The sequence below is a fragment of the Lissotriton helveticus genome, chromosome 5_1, assembly GCF_964261635.1.
Source record: "Lissotriton helveticus chromosome 5_1, aLisHel1.1, whole genome shotgun sequence".
NCBI lineage: Eukaryota > Metazoa > Chordata > Amphibia > Caudata > Salamandridae > Lissotriton > Lissotriton helveticus.
In genome coordinates this window covers 79,006,578-79,030,131 of record NC_136065.1, presented here as the reverse complement: position 1 = coordinate 79,030,131, position 23,554 = coordinate 79,006,578, and the positions used below count along the sequence as shown (strand labels likewise).

At 44.7% G+C, this 23,554-nt stretch overlaps 1 long non-coding RNA gene across 1 annotated transcript in view; it reads right to left on the bottom strand.

Annotated features, from left to right (window-relative positions):
- LOC144754161 (uncharacterized) overlaps positions 1 to 23,554 on the bottom strand; it is a 638,643-nt gene that overhangs the window by 180,462 nt on the left and 434,627 nt on the right. The window lies entirely within an intron of this gene.

Here is a 23,554-nt window from a genome sequence, read left to right as displayed (position 1 = left end):
CCAAGCAACCAATGATCGCTGTCCTGCAAGTGCGTAATCTCTTAACCAGAAAGCAGTTCTTTAAAAAGTGCATTCGCTCTTGATTCAGCTTCTTACAGTGACATGTAATGTGAATTAAGTCTTCCTTGATGTGACCGCAGAACCGACAGGCAACGGATAGTAGTTGTTTCCAGGCAGGCTCTTCTGCTAACGTTGGATATTTACCAAATCTTAGGGCCATCAACCTTTTTTTTTAATAAAGACTGAATAAGTAGAAGCCAAGTAAAACGCCGGAGCAAGTGATTTATAACTGTTGATCACGGCCCAAGCGTGAGAGCGATGGGAAAAGATTTCCTTATCAGTTATCAATGAATGGAACTTGGCAGCTTTATTTATTGCCTGTTTGAATGAGGTAAATGGCAAATTTTTATCCCAAAGCTCTGCAGTACATGTTAATTCCAATGCGCTGGACACAAATTTGTTTGCTTCAGATTATTTTTGTGTTTCAAATTCCTGCCATAGAAATTTGTTTAGATTATTATCGATGGCATTCATCTTAATCCGGTACCATACCTTAATACATGTATACAGTCTTCCCACTGTCTCATTCATAAGACCAAATTCTAAGCGCATTTGCGCTGGTGAAGCGGAGCTGGGAAGTTGAAAGACCCTCTTGTAGATTTTGGTGATTAAATTGTTTAAAAGAGCGGAATCCTTACCATGCATTGCTACACTTGCATAAGCTAAGGTGAGAAGTGCTTTGCTGGCAATTACAGATAGTAGTGGTTTAAAAGATGGGCCCTCCAATTTTTTTGACAGGGTACTCAATGCAAAAATTAAGGCTCCGGCTCTTTGTGTCAGGTAATTTTTCTGGTCTTTTAACGCTAATTTATCATCAATGTAGTATCCCAGATATTTATAATTTGATACCCTTTCCAGCCTTTTTCCTTTAAAACAGATGTTGCAATCGATTGAGCGTCGATTGGTAATTAGCATTGTTTTAGACTTAGATAAGTTCAGAGACAGCTTGTTTACGGACAGGAAAGCAGCGAGTGCAGTTAACAACCTGGACATTCCAACTTTTGTTAAGCTCATGAGCACGATGTCATCAGCATATGCAAGATGACTAAGCTGCAAATTGCCTAATTTTGGTGAGTGTGCGTTACAGGTGTTTAATTTGCCGGATAGATCTGAGAGAAATAAGTTGAATAGATGTGGAGCCAAGACACAACCTTGTTTTAAACCAGTTCTTATGAACACTTTCCTTGATAAACGGGAACCATCTCCTAATTTTACCTGTGTCCATGTGTCAGAGTAAAAAAGTAGCAGGCCCCGCAATATGCTCTCCGGTATAGCCCATGCTCTCGGTTTTGCCCATAATCGGTCCCGATCCACACTATCAAATGCGGCTTGCAAATCTATAAAACATAAGTTCAGCTCCTGTTTGGTGCGCTGACATTTTTCAGCTATCATGGTGATGGATAAAATATTTGAAATAGTTCCGATCCCCTCTCTAAACCCTGTTTGGTTGATTGGGATCAGTTCTCTTTCTCCAGACCAAGTTACCAGATCTTTTAAGAGCAATGATGCAAAATATTTTGCTTCCACGTCCTGCAGTGCTATTAGTCGGTAGTTAAGTGGATTAGATCTTTCACCACCTTCATATATAGGCATTATTATGGAGCCTTTCCAGCTTTCTGGCACTTGATTGTGGGTTTGTACATCTGAAAAGAGGTTCTCAAGATGTATGCTCCAATATTCGGGTGCGTGTTTGTAAGCAGCTTGCGGGATGCCATTTGGACCCAGACCCCGTTGCTTTTTCCCTTTTTAATTAATTTTATGATGTCCTCCGCAGTATAAGCTCTGAGCGTTGCAGCCGATGAGAAACCTTTGCTTGGATAGATTAACGGCTGGCTGCAGCATTCCACCTCATTTATCCTTTTATGATGATGTTGCGGAATAAGTTGATCCCCTAAAGGTTTTATTGTATTTTCTTTGAATTTTGATGAAAGAAAAATAGCCCATTCGCTTTCCTGCACATTTGATGTTCATACATTCCGAGGTCTTGTTAGTTGATTTATAATTTTCCAGAAGGTAATTGAGTTAGGAAGTTTGGAGCTGAAGAGCAATTTAGTCCAAAAACTCTCATTTATCCCTCTTTTATAATCCCAGACCTTCTTTTTATACAATTTTCTTAGAGCAAGAAAAATGTCCAATTGACTTATGTCTTTGGCATTCAATTGCAACTTCTTATGTGTTTTTCGCAGATCCCTTCTTAGATCTTTCAGTTCCTTTGGCAATTTGCTATTTGAACCGCGACTATTGCCCTTCACATTAGGCGATTTCATTTTGAGCTTTAATTTCTCTAAGAAGAGAGACCACGCTTGTATACTATTTGTTGGCATGTCACCTAAATTATTCATTGTTTCCTCAATTATCGAGAACCACTCGATTTTATTCGAATTAGACCAGGATATTCGTTTTTGGTTGATAGTGCATAATTGGCCTTCAAGTATGTATGAAGATTGGAATCTTTCCACACACAAGTTGAATATAGTATGTTGCATTGCATGATCCCTCATGGATGTATATTCTATGTAAAAGCGATCTAATAGGGGAAACAACTAAAGACTTGCGATTGTATAATCCAATATTGATTGGGCAGGCGGACCATAGAAGGTTTTTTTAGGTGGTCGATCTTCATCAGTCCTTCCATTCAAGATGCGCATGCCTAAATACTCCAGTTCAATCACCAATTGAGTGCCTAGTCGATCCATACGGGTCCTTGACCCGCCTTGTATCTGTTGCGGAACACTCCAGTGCATGTTATCTGATGTTAATATTTCATCTTCCTCCACGGAGTATATCAAGTTGGAATTGAAGTCACCGGTTGTTATTATGTTCCACAATGGCTCTGTGCTGCGTAGATCCGTTATTACATCACGCAATAGGGCATTTTTTATCTTTTTCACCCGATTTTTGGGTTGCGTGTAATAATTAATCAGGATAGTTGTCATATTATTGCTTGCAATTGGGCCTGATAGTTTGATCAAGTGAATACTTGGATCAGGAGAGTTGAGTTGTTCTGACTTAATATTTAAAGCTGATGAAACGTAGACTGAAAGACCACCGATGGCTCTGCCATAGATTTTCCATTTTTCAGCGAGTACCAAATAGTGTGTGAAGCCGGCCAACACAATTTTTTTCTTGCAGCCATGTCTCTTGGAGAGCGATTATATCGCAATTTGCCCATTCATCCAAAGGTAATCCATCCTCCAGCAATCTTTTAGCTCCGTCAATGTTCCATGATAGAACGAGTATACCGCTTTTTTCCTCTTGCTTAGCATTATCTCTATACGGTCAGTTCTTCTGCTTGTCATTTAACATACTGGGAAGCCATTTCCAGTGCTCCGTTGGAGATATGGCTTCCCCCCCTCTTTCTGCTTCCACTCCTTCCTGGGTGAGGACTGCATTACTTCTCCCTTTGGCATTGTATAGAATCGAGTAGACAGGCTTTTGAGGAGCCAATTCAGCCGATATCCCAATGGGTTGCAAACTGCAAGTTTTCTTTAACGGGAATGGATAGCGAGGGGTGACGGGCTGTGATAGATGAATACCCCATGTTTGAAATAGGTCTGATCTTCTGAATATTGTTTGTACAATCCCCGGGGTTTTCCAGGTGGTCAATGTCTGTTCACTTGTTGAGTCCTTTGACCCCGTTAGAAATTGAACTCGTTCAAGATCTATGGATTTAATATCTCTTAACTCCTTAATTTCAGCTATTAATTTCAGGATATTACACCTATTCAGTATATCATGGCAGCCCTGTGTCTTGCACTCGGGTGTCCAGATAATTTGATGACACTAGATACCTGGCTTAGGAGAATTTGTCCTTTGGTCTTTGCCATCTGTTGGGTTTGGTTGTGTTATTTCCTTATTCGTTATGCAGAAGCTTAACTTGCCCTGAATTAAACTGCTATGTGTTCCAAAAAGCGATCTTGTATTATCGCTCCGACGGTTATCGACCATATCTTGGTCTCCCGTTTTTGGTACCGTTTGTGAAGAAGAAGCAGAGTTTAATTGTTCCCCTACTTCATTTCGGTGATCCAGATATAATTGACTGTTGATGCTGTCAGAAACCCCAGCTTTTTCAGCTATTTGATTTGTTATTTGGGAGATTTAAGGTACTAATTTGGTTGTTATTGCTGTAGGTTTTATATGCCCATCAGAGTTGTAATTTTCGGGAGGGAGAATTATATCTTGAGGAAGCATCCTATTCCGGGTTGATTTCGACTGCATGTTCTCTTTAGAGTGAGGATCGCTATTTCAATTCCAGTTTGCAGTTTTGCTGGGCTTATTACTGGGGCCAGTGGTGGGCGAATGATATGTTCTCAGCAGCGCGTCTTGCTGATTTACTGCTGCATTTGAAGGGATTGTCATGCTTCCAGATGGTTGGGAGCTCTTGGGTTCCCTTTTTACTAGTAGGCTTTTCATTAACGGAGATGGTGTCTTTTTCGGTTGCATCTAACTGAATTTCCGTAATGCAGTCTTCTTTTATTAATCTTGCTTTTGATTTTAGAAAAATGGGAAATAACCCAATGCCTGGCTGAGAGTCTGCATCGCATTTCTTATTCCTAGCCTTCCGTTCACGTTTCCTTTGTCGCTTTGTTAGTCCTTGCTTTATTGGTTCTGAGGTCATTGCCTCGGGCGTGACTATTTCATTTGAATCACTTCTAATAGTAACCTTGCCTAACCTGAGTTTATTATCGGCTGGTAGTTGATGCTCAATTTTGAGAGTGTCTGGTCGATCGAGCTTTGGGTCTGGATTAATAAAGTGCTTATGTCAGGGGGGGATTTACCGCACCATAGAGGGAGAATGACAGTTGCTCTGCGGGCAGATCTGCATGTATGCCAGCATGTTCTTGAGAATTTAAACAGAGCAAGCATGTTTTTGCAAAGGACGAGACAAAGTGACATGTACAGATTTTTCTGAGCAAGAGGCCTTTGGTTGTGGCCTGTTCTGGGATGGATGGTGGTGTGCAGAACAGTGACTTTTTTTACTGGCGGTTGCTTTGGTGGTGAGTTGTGTGGAACAGAAGAGTAACGTTCAACATGGATAACATATCAGGGGTGAAATGATTTAACAGAAGGAGAAAGATTTGAGGGTCCCGCTGCTCTTGTGGAAGGTTAGGTAGAGTTGTGTGCATTTCAATATTGCTTTTAGAGCAATACATGTCCCTGAAATGAGCTATGACTTTGCTGACACTTTATCTTGTTTGCAGTGAAGGAGGTTTCGAAGTTTGGCCCTAGGACTTGAAGAAAAGAAGACCAAGTTGCCACAGGTCATCTGGTCACTGGGGCAACGAGCACGCTGGAACTTGTCGAACAATCTGTAAGAGTAACTACTAGATGAACCTACTAACAGGCTTGATGGGAGTTTCAAAAGGGAAACATCGTTTACAACGATGTTTTTTCCACGCAGTACCTTTAGCACGCATCCCTTACAACGCAAGTCGTTACCACGACTTGCGCTGGAGGGCGCTAAAGGATTAAAAATAGTTAATTTACTATCCCAAACCCTTCCCTAGGGTCCACGGGGACTGGTGTTAGAATAGTAAATTAAACTATTCGAAATCCGCACCCCCAACGCAAGTCGTGGTAACGACTTGCGTTGTAAGGGATGCGTGGTAAAGGGATGCGTTGTGACGGTACGCGTTGTACCGTCATACATCCGTTTCAAAATTGTCAGGCCAGAAGAAAGGGGGTGATAAAGATGGTTTGGAACTGAGTAACGAGGACTTCATGCGTTTTCGATTATCTTTGATTGACAGGGGCTTATCAGCTGTTATCATTGCTGGGAACCAGGGAGGTTTGTCATTCATGTGAAGGTATTTTAGGAATATGACCCGGCAGCTGGAGAACTTGTGAGGCGAGTACTAGCGGGTTGGTCAAAAGTGAATGGAAGAAAATCTAAGCTATGGGAGCCAATTCCATTTCACTTGTTGACGAGGTTACTCTGGGTGTTGGGGTTTTGCTGTTATGACAATTTTGAAGTTGAAATCTTTTGTCTTAACTATTTCAGCTATTCTGCTTTGATTGTGCGCATTGCGGGTGGTCTCTGATTGAAGAGCGGCCACTCGCGCATTTTTAATCCCCCTTTGTTTATGTCCGATTTTATTGAGCTGATATTTACTTTCTGCCTATTCTTACCTGTCCCCATTGCTTGCACGATAAAATTTGAAAACCACCGCTGTTGGGCGGACCTCTTTCCTGACTCATTTCCCGGTGTGGATTCACCGGTGGCGGCCATCTTGGGGCGGTCGGGGCTCACAGCGCGCTCTAGTCGTCAAAAGGACGCTAGAAGCCTTTAAAGGAGGGAAAATTAGGCGGCTGGGTAATTTCAGCTATTCTGCTTTGATTGTGCGCATTGCGGGTGGTCTCTGATTGAAGAGCGGCCACTCGCGCATTTTTAATCCCCCTTTGTTTATGTCCGATTTTATTGAGCTGATATTTACTTTCTGCCTATTCTTACCTGTCCCCATTGCTTGCACGATAAAATTTGAAAACCACCGCTGTTGGGCGGACCTCTTTCCTGACTCATTTCCCGGTGTGGATTCACCGGTGGCGGCCATCTTGGGGCGGTCGGGGCTCACAGCGCGCTCTAGTCGTCAAAAGGACGCTAGAAGCCTTTAAAGGAGGGAAAATTAGGCGGCTGGGTAATTTCAGCTATTCTGCTTTGATTGTGCGCATTGCGGGTGGTCTCTGATTGAAGAGCGGCCACTCGCGCATTTTTAATCCCCCTTTGTTTATGTCCGATTTTATTGAGCTGATATTTACTTTCTGCCTATTCTTACCTGTCCCCATTGCTTGCACGATAAAATTTGAAAACCATCGCTGTTGGGCGGACCTCTTTCCTGACTCATTTCCCGGTGTGGATTCACCGGTGGCGGCCATCTTGGGGCGGTCGGGGCTCACAGCGCGCTCTAGTCGTCAAAAGGACGCTAGAAGCCTTTAAATGGAGGTCACGCTGACGCGCAGCGGACACGCGCAGCGGGAACGCCGGAATAACGCCGGAGTTACGCCAGAGTTCAGCCCGTCTGCGCCCGTCCGCGCTGAGGACGGGCTGGACTCTGGACCATCGTTCCTTCATTTTGAGGTACCTTTTTACTATTCTACATCAGAGCTATTAGCCCTTAAGCCTGACATTTTACCCTGTACCCACAAATTCTCTCCTGAGGGTATTCGGCACTCCTCTTGTTGTCATACGTGTGACTCTGCCGTTTTACCCCCTATGCTCCCCTTATCAGCACACAGGAGCAGCTTCAGCTCCTCTGAGAGTCCAATAATAAAGAATGGATTTTTGATCAATGCTAGGTCCATCATTAAGAACAATATTGCCTTCCATGAGTTTGTGACAGATAGGAAGCCGGAGTGGATGTTTGTTACTGAAACTTGGGCTTCTGAGTCCTCTGGTCACGATCTTTTAATGGCCATTCCTGAAGGGTACAATCTGTTTCGATATGACAGACTCAGACGAAGAGGAGGTGGATTGGCCATTCTTTGCAGTATTGCTTTGCAATGTACGATTAAACCTCTGACTTCAGTCTCGGACTCTTTTGAGGCCCTACATTTTTCAATATTATGTGCCCCTTCGGTCTCCTTCTCTGGAATCCTTTTATATAGACCCCCTGGTTCCAGAGCATCATTTACCGAGGATCTTCTTAGAATCCTTGAACCATATTTCGGTAACCCTCGCCTGGCCATCCTTGGAGACTTTAATTTCCATTTGGATAATCTGGAGGACCATGATTCCACCAGGTTGGTGGATGCGCTGGCGGCCTGTGATTGTATCCAACTTGTAAAGACTCCTACACATCGGGCGGGCCATATTTTGGACGGAGTCTTTACCAATGATGATAGACTATCTGTAGACACTCCGGTATCCTTAGTATGGTCTGATCATCTCGCCATTCCTCTTCAGATGACTTATTCTCTGGAAGGAAAGATTGATCCTTGCAATTTTAATAGAGGACCAAAGAGGAGCTTTAAAAACTTTACGAATGATGCTGTTGCACCATTTATAAACAATGACAGCTACTCTGTTTCAGGGGATGTGGATGAAGGAGCCGAACTATTCTCTGATTCGATCTCCAGGGCGGTGGACGAACTAGCTCCATTGTCTTATAGATACTCTGCGCGCCGTAAACCCACTGCTCCCTGGTATACGGAATCTCTTAGACTTCTACGACAGGGATGCAGAAGACAAGAGAGGAAATGGAGGAAAAACTGGGATCCACAGGATAGGGAATTACATAAGAAATTGCTAGTTGACTATAAGTCCTCGGTCATTAAAGAAAAACAGCTATATTTTACCAATCTCACTACTTCCCTTACCTCTTCTAGTGAGATATTTAAGATCGTGGACTCACTTTGTACTCTTCAGGTGCCGGATCCAGTAGTGGGCTCACAGGAGCTTTGCGATAACATATCAGAGTTCTTCTATAAGAAGATTGATGATATCTATACGGCTCTGGAAACGCAAAGAACTAATATGGATGATTCCTCTTTTCAAATCCTGAAGAGCTTGGAAGCCTGGTCTAGTGACCATGCTAACACCCTAACGGACTTTCCGCCCCTTACTTTGGATAAACTTGACAATCTTCTTGATAGGATCAAATCCTCATCCCCTCTGGACCCATGTCCTCTGAAAATCCTGAAGGATTGCAGAGCCACTTTGTTGCCACCTTTGCTAGAGGTGATGAATGGATCTATCACCCAAGGCATCTTCCCTTTATCGTGGAAGAGGGCGATAGTTAAGCCATTACTCAAGAAGCCCACGCTGGACCCGGAACAGCTGAAAAACTTTAGACCTATTTCGCTGTTACCCGCTCCCGCAAAAATACTTGAGTCTCACCTCAATTGTCATCTTTCTACTTTTCTTGACTCATCTGGGTATCTTGATGGATCCCAACATGGCTTTCGCAAAGTCCATAGTACGGAGTCTGCGTTGACCATGGTGGTAAACAACATCCGTATGAAGGTAGATGCCGGACACACTACGGTATTGGTCCTTCTGGACCTTACCGCAGCATTTGATACCCTGTCTCCTTCCATTTTAACATCCCGGTTGAGGGAGGCAGGGATCTCAGGTGTGGCTCTTAACCTTCTGCACTCTTTTTTACAACATAGAGAGCAGAGAGTCAAGCTCGGCGAATTTCTATCCCCCGTCAAATCCTTGCAATGTGGGGTGCCCCAAGGGTCGGCCCTGAGTCCGACCCTATTTAACATTTATGTTGCACCCCTTGCGAGGCTAGTAAAATCTCAGGAGATGGAAGTGGTGTCATACGCCGATGACACTCAAATTATGGTGTCATTAGCCCACTCAGTATCTACATCCGCCGCCAACTTCAGAATCTGTATGCAGACAGTATCTGACTGGATGCTTCAGAATTCTCTGAAGTTGAACGGCGATAAAACTGAGATCCTGGTCTTTGGCAAGGACCAGGATATCTGGTCTACTGAGTGGTGGCCGTCTGCGCTGGGAACTTGTCCTTCTCCCTCCCAGTCAGCCAGAAATCTCGGCGTTATCTTTGACACCTCGCTGTCTATGACCCTACAGGTTAATCGCACGGTCGCTACCTGCTGGGGAGTCATAAAAATACTCAGGAGAATTCTTCATTATCTTTCTCTCCCAGCACGGAAGCAGATAGTAGTGGCATTGGTGGGCTCCAGGTTGGATTACTGCAATGCACTCTATGCAGATGCCAACAAGGGGCTCACCCAGCGGCTACAAATTGTACAAAATGCTGCGGCCCGTTTTGTCCTAGCACTTCCCAATACTTCTTCTGCCACTATGGCCAGAAAGACTCTTCACTGGCTTCCTATTCAACTGAGGATCTCTTTTAAGATTCTTTGCTTAGCTTATAGAGCTCTGTCAGAAAGATCTACGCACCCTTTAAGCGCCTTGCTTACTCCCTACCAGCCGGGGAGAGCGCTTAGATCTGCTGAGTTGAACCTGTTGGTCGTCCCTCGAGCCAAAAGAGCACGATGGGGAGATAGGGCATTCTCAATTGTTGCACCAAAGCTGTGGAACTCTCTCCCCCAAGATATTAAGACACAGTCCTCTCTCTCCTCTTTTAAAAAGGCGCTTAAAACCTGGTATTTCGTCAAGGCCTACCCGCAATAGTTGTATAGCTGTATAGTGGTATTTTTAACAGCTGTTACTATTTGGTTATGCGCCTTGACGCCCATTGGGCTTAGTTGCGCCATAGAAATTGCCTTTAATAATAATAATAACTTGTTATGGATATTTTTATGGTGTCTGAATTGTTGGGCTCAAGGAACAGGCCAGGTGTAAAAAGACAAGAGGCTGTGATGGAAGATATGTTTCTGAAAATATGTCTGAGGCGTTGCAAAACAGATCAGAGAGGGCTCAGGAGATGGGGTGTGTTGAAGACTGGGCTTGTGACAGAGGCAGGTAGACTTTTGACAAATTGTACAATTTCCATATGTGTTTAGTAAATGAGGTTGTTTTCCCTACTGATGGTGAGAGAGTGACTGCAGCCAATCTTTTGGGAATATTGGGTTAGTCATTGGTTTACTTGGGATTGAACACAAACGGCTTTGGCATTTGCTGTTTTCAGACTGATGCTGCATCTGAGGCAGCAAGGTCAGGACTTCAGACTGAGGACATAAAGAGGACTGAGAGATGACGGTCCAGGCATTGTGAGAGGTACATACGAGGTTAGGACTTCAGACTGAGGACATAAAGAGGGTTGAGAGATGGCGGTCCAGGCGTTGTGAGAGGTACATACGAGGTTAGGACTTCAGACTGAGGACATAAAGAGGGTTGAGAGATGGCGGTCCAGGCGTTGTGAGAGGTACATACGAGGTTAGGACTTCAGACTGAGGACATAAAGAGGGTTGAGAGACGACGGTCCAGGCGTCGTGAGAGGTACATACATGGGAGTAGGGTTATCTGTTTTTTATGGCATGATGGGTTTTAGTTATTGGGGCACCTGATGCTGTGACTGGCTGAGCTATTTACAGGCATAAGTTGTCCAGATTTACAAGTAATACATTTAGGAGAAAATGATCTGTGCAGCTATTTGGTCTCTCTTTGCTGAAGAGCATGAAAGAGGACTTGGTGAGGCCGAAGGACCTTTGGGGCTGCACTTGCATCGTATGGACTGTATAAATTCTAAAAAGGGTTTGGTGGGATGACGTGGAACATAGCGCCATGGACAAAGCCAGACGCAAACTGAACAGAGCAATGAGAGTTTTTTTTGTGCAAGCATGGGGATCAAAGTTTTATCGCGTGTGAATATTAAAGAAGTAGACACCATGTTATATTGCTCAGATGGAGTGCACTGGTCTATTTTGGGAAATTAATATTATTTTTGGGATTTACTGGTATTGGTTGCAAAGCTGTTGAGCGAAAGGGTACAGTATAGAGCATTACAGGAACAAGCTTAAAGTCTGTTTTTGTACTAAAGGGCGTTGGGCGGTGGGGAAGGAAAACTCCTTACCATAGTTTTACTGGTTGGCTGTATTTGGGGGGGATGGTGAATCACAAGCAGGTGTATCCGCCCCTAAGGGGGGAGCACAGCTGAGGGACTGCAGTAGAAGTTTGGGTGAGTTGGAGCTGGTTAAGGTGGGGTATTTTTCTCTGCGAACATCTCAATGCTACACATTAAAAATAATACAAAGGTACAGCGATATATACAGGTTCTACAAACGGGCACAGTGTTAGTAAGGGGGAGTTACAAATGGGGGTGGGGTCGCACACTACTGGCACACCGGCGGTGTCGCCCCTAAGGACTCTGGTCAATGTAGTAAAGTGTTCGCGATGCATCATCTTTCGATCTTCTGCTATCTTCGCTGTCTTCGCCATCCCTGGACACGTGTTTCGGGGTATTACCCCTCATCAGCAGGGATAGGCCGTGTACTGGGGTTGCCGATGGCTGCCAATATCTGCCAGGTATAGTACCACTCAGGCGCGTAGGTGCGGGATCCCAGGCTCGTCAGCCCGCTGCTCAAGGGAGCTTTAAAGTTACAAATGGGGGTGCGGTCGCACACTACTCACACACCGGCGGTGTCGCCCCTAAGGACTCTGGTCAATGTAGTAAAGTGTTCGCGATGCATCATCTTTCGATCTTCTGCTATCTTCGCTGACTTCGCCAACCCTGGACACGTGTTTCGGGGTATTACCCCTCATCAGCAGGGATAGGCCGTGTACTGGGGTTGCCGATGGCTGCCAATATCTGCCAGGTATAGTACCACTCAGGCGCATAGGTGCGGGATCCGAGGCTCGTCAGCCCGCTGCTCAAGGGAGCTTTAAAGTTACAAATGGGGGTGGGGTTGCACACTACTCACACACCGGCGGTGTCGCCCCTAAGGACTCTGGTCAATGTAGTAAAGTGTTCGCGATGCATCATCTTTCAATCTTCTGCTATCTTCGCTGTCTTCGCCATCCCTGGACACGTGTTTCGGGGTATTACCCCTCATCAGCAGAGATAGGCCGTGTACTGGGGTTGCCGATGGCTGCCAATATCTGCCAGGTATAGTACCACTCAGGCGCGTAGGTGCGGGATCCCAGGCTCAAGGGAGCTTTAAAGTTACAAATGGGGGTGGGGTCGCACACTACTCACACACCGGCGATGTCGCCCCTAAGGACTCTGGTAGTAAAGTGTTCGCGATGCATCATCTTTCGATCTTCTGCTATCTTCACTGTCTTCGCCATCCCTGGACACGTGTTTCGGGGTATTACCCCTCATCAGCAGGGATAGGCCGTGTACTGGGGTTGCCGATGGCTGCCAATATCTGCCAGGTATAGTACCACTCAGGCGCGTAGGTGCGGGATCCCAGGCTTGTCAGCCCGCTGCTCAAGGGAGCTTTAAAGTTACAAATGGGGGTGGGGGCGCACACTACTCACACACCGGCGGTGTCGCCCCTAAGGACTCTGGTCAATGTAGTAAAGTGTTCGCGATGCATCATCTTTCGATCTTCTGCTAGCTTCGCTGTCTTCGTGAAGACAGCGTGGCTCAGGGGTTAGAGGCGGCAGACCCGGAAGCTGAGATCCGTCCTGGACCAGTGTTCAATTCCCCGCCTCGGCGGGTCTTGGGCTAAAAATTCCATGGACTCGATAATTCTCGTCCCGGTGCCTTCTCGACTCACGGGTTCACACTCTGCGACTCTGGGCAACAGCTTGCTTAATCTCCACAACGGCCCCTCGCGGCGGGATGCCTGACTTTCACCTTGTGGATACCCTGCTATCTCACAGGGGAATATCAGGACGGGTTCCCTAAGCAAGCGCCGGGAAACCCACTGCGGGTAGCTGTGCGCTATATAAGCTCAACTACATTTACATTTACATTCGCCATCCCTGGACACGTGTTTCGGGGTATTACCCCTCATCAGCAGGGATAGGCCGTGTACTGGGGTTGCCGATGGCTGCCAATATCTGCCAGGTATAGTACCACTCAGGCGCGTAGGTGCGGGATCCCAGGCTCGTCAGCCCGCTGCTCAAGGGAGCTTTAAAGTTACAAATGGGGGTGGGGTCGCACACTATTCACACACCGGCGGTGTCGCTCCTAAGGACTCTGGTCAATGTAGTAAAGTGTTCGCAATGCATCATCTTTCGATCTTCTGCTATCTTCGCTGTCTTCGCCATCCCTGGACACGTGTTTCGGGGTATTACCCCTCATCAGCAGGGATAGGCCGTGTACTGGGGTTGCCGATGGCTGCCAATATCTGCCAGGTATAGTACCACTCAGGCGCGTAGGTGCGGGATCCCAGGCTCGTCAGCCCGCTGCTCAAGGGAGCTTTAAAGTTACAAATGGGGGTGGGGTCGCACACTACTCACACACCGGCGGTGTCGCCCCTAAGGACTCTGGTCAATGTAGTAAAGTGTTCGCGATGCATCATCTTTCGATCTTCTGCTATCTTCGCCAACCCTGGACACGTGTTTCGGGGTATTACCCCTCATCAGCAGGGATAGGCCGTGTACTGGGGTTGCCGATGGCTGCCAATATCTGCCAGGTATAGTACCACTCAGGCGCATAGGTGCAGGATCCCAGGCTCGTCAGCCCGCTGCTCAAGGGAGCTTTAAAGTTACAAATGGGGGTGGGGTCGCACACTACTCACACACCGGCGGTGTCGCCCCTAAGGACTCTGGTCAATGTAGTAAAGTGTTCGCGATGCATCATCTTTCAATCTTCTGCTATCTTCGCTGTCTTCGCCATCCCTGGACACGTGTTTCGGGGTATTACCCCTCATCAGCAGGGATAGGCTGTGTACTGGGGTTGCCGATGGCTGCCAATATCTGCCAGGTATAGTACCACTCAGGCGCGTAGGTGCCGGATCCCAGGCTCGTCAGCCCGCTGCTCAAGGGAGCTTTAAAGTTACAAATGGGGGTGGGGCCGCACACTACTCACACACCGGCGGTGTCGCCCCTAAGGACTCTGGTCAATGTAGTAAAGTGTTCGCGATGCATCATCTTTCGATCTTCTGCTATCTTCACTGTCTTCGCCATCCCTGGACACGTGTTTCGGGGTATTACCCCTCATCAGCAGGGATAGGCCGATGGCTGCCAATATCTGCCAGGTATAGTACCACTCAGGCGCGTAGGTGCGGGATCCCAGGCTCGTCAGCCCGCTGCTCAAGGGAGCTTTAAAGTTACAAATGGGGTTGGGGTCGCACACTACTCACACACCGGCGGTGTCGCCCCTAAGGACTCTGGTCAATGTAGTAAAGTGTTCGCGATGCATCATCTTTCGATCTTCTGCTATCTTCGCTGTCTTCGCCATCCCTGCACACGTGTTTCGGGGTATTACCCCTCATCAGCAGGGATAGGCCGTGTACTGGGGTTGCCGATGGCTGCCAATATCTGCCAGGTATAGTACCACTCAGGCGCGTAGGTGCGGGATCCCAGGCTCGTCAGCCCGCTGCGCAAAGGAGCTTTAAAGTTACAAATGGGGGTGGGGTTGCACACTACTCACACACCGGCGGTGTCGCCCCTAAGGACTCTGGTCAATGTAGTAAAGTGTTCGCGATGCATCATCTTTCGATCTTCTGCTATCTTCGCCTAATCCCTGCTGATGAGGGGTAAATGCCCCGAAACACGTGTCTAGGGATGGTGAAGAAAGCGAAGATAGCAGAGAATCGAAAAAAGATGCATCGCGGAATACGAACTACACTTACCACAGTCCTTAGGGGCGATCCCGCTGGTGTGTGAGCAGTGTGCGACCCCACCCCAATTGTAATGTTAAATGCTCCCTTGAGCAGTGGGCTGACGAGCCTGGGACCCCGCACCTGCGCGCCAGGAGTGGTACTAAACCTGGAAATATTTGGCAGCCACCGGCAACCCCAGAACATGGCCTAATCCCTGCTGATGAGCAGTAAATACCCCGAAACACGTGTCCAGGGATGGCGAAGAAAGCGAAGATAGCAGAGAATCGAAAGAAGATGCATCGCGGAACACGAACTACACTTACCACAGTCCTTAGAGGCGATCCCGCTGGTGTGTGAGCAGTGTGCGACCCCACCCCAATTGTTAGTAAGGGGGAGATCTGGGGGTTGTGAACCACCCTCCTTGACTCCCGTCACTCTCATGATTCTCCACATCCCTGGAGGAGTGTGGGCCTTGTATGCTAATCACAGTAGCTGATATTTAAAGTAGGGAGGGAGTTTCTACCAGCCAGTGGCATAACAAAACTTAAGGTACAAGGTATGTAGATGGGTCCCCCACACCATTTCTTCGCACCGTAAAAATCCAATATCCACACTACTCATTTACAACACAACAGACACTGAGGCCGTAACCGGAGGAGGGAGCGGACACTGAGTCCGTAAATGGAGGAGGGAGCAGGCACTGAGGCCTTAACCAGAGGAGGGAGCAGACATTGAGTCCGTAAACGGAGGAGGGAGCATGCAATTAGGTCGGAAACAGAGGAGGGAGCAGGCACTGAGGCCGTAAACGGAGGAGGGAGCAGGCACTGAGGCCGTAACCGGAGGAGGGAGCAGGCACTTAGGTCGTAACCGGAGGAGGGAGCAAACACTGAGGCCATAAACGGAAGAGGGAGCAGTCACTGAGGCCGTAACTGGAGGAGGGAGCAGGCACTGAGACCGTAACCGGAGGAGGGAGCAGGCACTGAGGCCGTAAATGGAGGAGGGAGCAGGTACTGAGGCCGTAAACGGAGGAGGGAGCAGGCACTAAGGCCGTAAACGGAGGAGGGAGCAGGCACTGAGGCCGTAAATGGAGGAGGGAGCAGGAACAGAGGTTGTAACTGGAGGAGGGAGCAGGTACTGAGGCCGTAATTGGAGGAGGGAGCAGGCACTGAGGCCGTAACTGGAGGAGGGAGCAGGTACTGAGGGCGTAACCGGAGGAGGGAACAGGCACTGAGGCCGTAACCAGAGGAGGGAACAGGCACTGAGGCCGTAAACAGAGGAGGGAGCAGACACTGAGGCCGTAAACGGAGGAGGGAGCAGGCACTGAGGTCGTAAACCGAGGAGGGAGCAGGCACTGAGATTGTAAACGGAGGAGGGAGCAGGAACTGAGGCCATAGTTGGAGGAGGGAGCAGGCACTGAGGCCGTAAACGGAGGAGGGAGCAGGCACTGAGGCCGTAAACGGAGGAAGTAGCAGGCTCTGAGGCCGTAAACGGAGGAGGGAGCAGGCACTGAGGCCGTAACTGGAGGAGGGAGCAGGTACTGAGGCCGTAACTAGAGGAGGGAGCAGGCACTTAGGTCATAACTAGAGGAGGGAGCAGGAACTGAGGCCATAATTGGAGGAGGGAGCATGCACTTAGGTCATAACTAGAGGAGGGAGCTGGAACTGAGGCCGTAAACGGGAGGAGGGAGCAGGCATTGAGTCTATAACCAGAGGAGGGAGCAGGCACTACCTGCCTACATGGCAGACAAACATATGTAATAGACAATGACCTTATTTGTGTTGGGCATCTTCTTACTCACTGTGGGACGTATTCTGCATAACAATAGTTAAAATAAACATTTTGAACTTTTCTAGTGTCTGTCAGATCTTATTGTGGACTGGTACAAGTGTGAGAGCGAAAGGGTGTGTCCTGTAACAGCGATTCCTGAGAGGGTCAGGAGTGTTGTGATCTGGGGTGTCTAATCACTTGTTCCTCCGTGAGTAGGAGGGCGAGAGACACTATAGCTAGTCCGTCCCGGGCTCATGGGTACTCCGATGGTAAGATGACTCCGTTTCTGCCTACTAAGATTCTATGATCCCAAGCATAGTTTTGTGAATCCGAAGAATATCTGCAACACCCTAAACATGTGGGCCTCATGGTCGAACGCCTTCAGGACTAACAAAGAACTAAGGATATTATATTCCCATTGAGACTTGTGTATGTGCGGACAGTTGATGTATTATGGTGCTAAAGTGCAGATTTTTAAAGTGTGAGGGGAATATGACTTTACAGATGACTAAAAACAAGGTTCTTAAAGCAAACTGAGAGGTTTGGGAAAAATACAAAAATGAAGCAGGATTGTCAAAAAAATGCCTTCTCCATAAAGTGATACTTAGAAAATGAGAGGATTGTTGAAAACATGCTGTCCCAATAAAATCTAAGAATGCAGAGTTACCGTATGAACTTGTGGATCTCTTAGAGCCTGTTGTGCCTGACACCAATGCAATATTACCATCTATGCCAGGGTTCTCCAAGGTCGGTCCTGGAGGCCAGATCCAAGCCAGATTTAGAAGATACCCACATTTAGATAAATGTGGATATGCTGAAAATCTGGCATGGATCCGGCCCTCCAGGACAGATACTGGAGAACCCTGATCTATACCTGTAGAGGTTGAGTATTTTTCTCTTCTCAGGGCTTTTTCAGCATTAAAGTCCATCCACAAGTGAGGACCTCTTTGCCTTCACCCTAAAATATACTCAGTACACTTCCTTCACCGAGAGTCCCAAGGTCAATGCGCACGCACTAAAGAGAGACTTGGACCACCTATACCTGGAGGGAGGTAGCATCGTCTTGCAGTACGCTGTTGTGACATCTCCAGCCCTTGCAGCCTGTGAAAAAGACATTGTAGCCCTCCTGAGCAACCTCCGGGAGAGAGAACACAAAAGACTCATGGTCAGAATTCCAGAGCTGCCAAAAATCTGGTGACTTACCAGAGTGATGTGATATCCCAAGGTTCAAGCAGCAGGTCACCTGACAGGATAACATTGATTCAGGGCATGCAGCCCCATCCACCAAGAAAGGACTGATGTCCTTCAATGGGGATGATGAACTGCTGCCACCAGTGGATCCCTGAATGCAGATTCTATGATGCCATCTTGAGACAGAGTATGCTAAAAGATGCATCCAACAACATTGTATGGACTAATGAACTTGCAAACTGTTTCAAGAAACTGAAAGAGTCTTTATGTACTGCACCAGCATTGGGGCTGCCGGGCTACAAACTGCCCTTCCATCTCTGTGTCAGAGCAAAATGGTATTGCAAGTGTTGTGCTGGCACAGCTGGAAAAGACCTGCGGGATACTACTATGTGACTTTGCCTTCAGCAGTGACTGGGTGTTGGCAGCTGTGATGGTGGAAAGAACGGCTCCCTTTGTGTTGGTCTTTATTTGTAGTGTTTAGGTGTCACATTAGGTAGCGTTGTTGTTATCTGGAGCGACACAACATTTTTCCGCTGGCAGGCACAGAGGTTATGAGGTTGCCTTGTTTTCTAATGCTAAAATCATCATTAAAAGATGCACAACTTTTAATTTGGCAACAGTGCTACCTGCAATAGGTTATTCTGATGAGATCCCTAATCATGTCTGTGTTGAGACTGTAGAGAATTGCACCACACCAAGACCACATTTACCGCAGACAGCATTAGAAAAGGCAGACGGTGAGACGTACACTGATGGTTTCTCCAGCAGACAGATAGCAAACCCTGCTCTGTAATTACTGTTTATTACAACAGTTGACATCATAGTTGAAAGTCCAGCTCTGCCATCTAGTACATTTGCCCAGTAAGCTGAGCTGTATGCGGTAACAAGAGCCTGCATCCTAGCTGAGGGGAACTGTTAACATATACACTGACCCACGCAATGCCTTTGGAATTGTTGATGAATTTGGACAGCTTAGCAGTATCGGGGTTTCATAACAGCAGCAGGGCATTTAATTAAAAATGGCCCTTTAATAAAGAACTTGTTATAAGCAATACTACTACCCAACAGATAGCAGTAATAAAAATATGAAGCCCACACAGGAGTTAATACTAAGCTAGCCAGAGGTAGCGCCATGGCTGACACTGCAGCAAGAGAGGGCATGTTACAAACAATACAGATGGTGCCTTTAATGAATAAAAGCATTCCAAAAATCGAGCTCATTCAGAGACAATTGTTGCTAGCTGATGTGAAGGAAGCACAATGGTCTGCAACACCAGAAGAGCAGAGAGCGTGGATTGATGCTGGATGTGAGCAGAATGATGAGGGATTGTGGGTATACTGGGATGAGAGGCCTGTGGCCCCACGCAGTATGTTCCCTTCTTTTACAAGACTTGAGCATAGACCCACTGATTATTGCACATGGGGGAGTGGGGTGAAGGTGCAGATACATTTTGCTTCCCAGTGAATGACTTTAAATATTGCTGTTGTGTGTGGATGTGTTTCCAAAATAGGTGGAGGAATTCCCACAAGGAAGAAACAAACAGCAACGGTCGTGCAACACTTCATGAAAGCCATCACTCCGAGGTTTGGGGACCACTAGGGCATAAATAGCAATAGAGGGGGTGACTTTCTGGCTGAAGTTATGCAAAAGATGTGTGACTCTTTGGGAATAGAGTGGAACCTGCATGCCCCATACCACCCCCAAGGTTCAGGCCTGGGGGAGAGGATGAACTGCAAAATAAACTCTGGATACATGGTCATGGTGAGAAAAAATAAAAGATGTTTCTCTTATTTCTAAGCGGACTGGACCACAGACTGTGAACGGATGACCTGAATGTATTAATTGAACAACATGCAGAGCTGCATCAACAATGCCTGAGACGAAGGTACCAGAAATTGATGAACATATGTCACCAGAGGAGCCGCATAACACACCAGACAAGGAGCGGACAGACCAGACACTTCCTAAGATCCATGCTGATTCTAAAATCCATGCCCATCATGAAGTGTCAGAGGGATGGTGATAGAAACTGGTGCTCTTTTGTTTTTTATATTTTTATTTGGTTTTAATTGCATACATGTGATAGGACAACATTGTTAGGAATTTAATTTTACTTAAGAGCCTGTAAATGCATTTCGATACATTATCATGTCAGCTGTGGATATTGTACAGTCTTCCATATTGCTCTAATATGTTGCTCTTGTTTTTGTCTATGATAAAGGATGTCGCTTCACTGTAAATATTACAGCAGTATTTGATGTCTATCCTTGGCATTGATGAGTGTAAAACTCAATTCTGCAATGGGGAGTATAACTAAACTGGGGAGTGGAAAACGGTATGCAGTCTAAATATCGAGTTTTTTATCGAATGGAGATAATGTCGAGTTAGGAATATCGAGTCTGCAATAATATCGAGGTAAGTAATATCGAGGTAAGTAATATCGAATTTAATAGTAAAAAAAAAATATCGAGTTGTTAATGTCGATTGTGTGAAATATCGATTATTTTAGTAATGAATTAATATCGAAATAAAAAATATAGAAAGTTAGAATATCGAATGTAAAAATATAGAGTGTTAAAATATCGAATGTAAAAATTTAGAAAGTTAAAATATCGAAATTATAAATATAGAGTGTAAGAATATATATATATATTTTTTAGATAGTTAAATATTAAATTTAAGGTATTTAAAAATATGTATATTATATAATTTTAATAAATAATTTTTAAAAATTATTTATTTATAAAAAAATTATAATAAAATTTAGGAGCGGGATGTGGGTTTTTAGGGGAATAGGGTGGGGAGTGTTTTAAAAAAGTGATTTAATTTTGTAATTTTTAAAACTTTTTACATAAAAATTAATAAAAATATTGTAAAAAATGTATAATAAAATTTAGGAGCGGGATGTGGGTTTTTAGGGGAATAGGGTGGGGAGTGTTTTAAAAAAGTGATTTAAATGTTTTAATTTTATAATTTTTTAATTTTAAATACATTTTTTTAAAAATGTATAATAAAATTTAGGAGCGGGATGTGGGTTTTTAGGGGAATAGGGTGGGGAGTGTTTTAAAATATTTATTGTGAAATTAATTTTTTTTTTTTACTTTTATGAAAAATGTAAAAATAAAAAAAATTATTTACAAAAATTTTTTGTAGTGGGATGTGTGTTTTTAGGGGAATAGGGTGGGGATTGTATTACAAATTCCAAATTTTAAAATAATATTTTGATTTTTTAGAAAAAAATTAAAAAATTTACAAAAAATGTACAAAAAAATTAGATAAATATTTAGGAGTGGGATGTGGTTTTTTAATGGAATTGGGTGGAGATTGTTTAAAAATTAGAATTTAAAAAAAAAACATTTTTTTTTAAATAATTAAAAAAAATAGAAATGAATTAGAGCAAAATTTAGGAGTGGGATGTGGGTTTTTATGGGAATAGGGCGTGGATTGTTGTAAAATTTAAAAATATTAATTTTTTTACATTTAAAATTTTTTTTTTTTTAAATTGTAAAATTTCAAAATTTATACCTAAATTTAGGAATGGGATGTGTGTTTTTATGGTAATAGGGAGGGTATTTTATTTCAAATTTAGAAAATTATATATTTGTTATAAATATTTTTACAATTTTAAATTGTTTTTGAAAAATTTAGTTCAGTTCAGTTCTTTATTTATTTCGATGGTTAAAAACCATCATAAAAATGCATATTATTACATAACCACATAAAAACATACTGAACATCAGAATTAAAAACAAGTTTAAAAAGAATTTTGTTGTTAATATATACAGGCTTTAGGCATAAAAAGGAGCAGCAAATTTCATTTCATCCCATTTCATCCACCATCAACCCCTTGTATTTCTTAATTTGATCACAATTTTTAGAAAACTCATAATAGCACACAAGGTACGCATCTCAGTTGCTCTTTGCAGAAATAGTAAAGCAGATTTGGCATGGCTGATTTTTGATTCTTTTAAAATGTCCACCAGAAATCTCCGACGCGGGATTTTATAAAAAGAACAAAATGAAGGGTGTCCTGCGGAGACCTATTGTCACAGCCGCAGGCACCCTTCTGCTCAATTGTTAGCGTAAAACCAGACGGGTAAGCTAAAATATTATGCAACAAATTGAGCCTAAAACGAGTCATTAAAAATCTCTCATGTTGACTGTACATTAAAAAGAGATACGGTTCCATGCCCATTTCATTAGATACAAGTGAGTGGGATGCTACCGAGGATTTAGTGGAGTCCAGTTCCATCCTCCTGCAATCGTATTTTTCCATTAATTGCTTTTGTACATAATGTCTGCAGGAGGTATCCACATTTGAGGGGTCAGAGAATAACATTTCCTGGTTAATGGACCCTAGTGTTTCTTTGATGTATTTCAACCAGGGGATTTGGAGCCATCTATCTCTCCGTAAACAATCCTTAATGATCTGTCTGGTTAATTCAGCGTTAGGGTTTAGCCAAATTTTAAACCAGGTGAAGATTGGTCTCATTCTGATCAAGTCAGATATATAAGGGGTACCAAGCTCTTTGTGTGTAATTGCTGCTGAGATGCTCTGGGGAAGCTTTAGCAGTTTTTTAAAAAATGTGTCTTCCTCACCTTGTATCTGTTGTGCATCCCTAAAACCCCACACCTCTGCTCCATAGATAGCCTTCGAGGTATTGACCGCACTATACAGTGTCATCACCTGCTCAGGGGACCAACGACCCATTCTTCGCGCAAAATTTAATATAGCCCCGTTTGCTGAAACAAGTTTCCTAGACCTCTCCTCAATCAATGGAGCAAACTTGATCTTTTCATCGAATAGAAGACCCAAATACGGGAAAGTGGTCACAGTGTCCAGAACATGTTCCCCTAATTTGAACACAAATCTCTTGTGTGGTTTCTTCCCTGCTACCATGATGAAAGACTTTGTCAAATTGACGGAGAGGTCCAGATTCTTCATGAATTCAGCAAAACCTCTAATTAGGAGCTGTAGACTGATTGCTGTTCGCGCGAGGAGGACCGCGTCATCTGCGTACAAAAGTACCGGTATATGGCACGGTCCTACCCTTGGGCAGTCAGTCCCCAGTGCTAGCAGGGCACTCTCCAGGTCGTTTATGTAGAGGGAAAACAAAAACGGCACCAGGATACACCCCTGCCTCACCCCACCAGAGCACGGGAAGGGATCAGTACTCACCCCCCCCCGCACTATAGCGGACCTTGGCAGTGAAAAATGTAAATGTTTAAAGTAAAGTGTAAGAGTTGAATATGTGTTTTATGTGTATAGGGTGTGGAGTGTTTGAAATATTTTAAATTGTAAAAATGTTAAATAACATTTTTAAATTAATATAAAATAAAAATTACAAAAATATTATACAAAATTATAATGGTTTTGTGTACACTACATTAACTGCGTTTGTTCTTGTTGTAGTGGGATTATGTAATAATATTGTTTGATTGTCC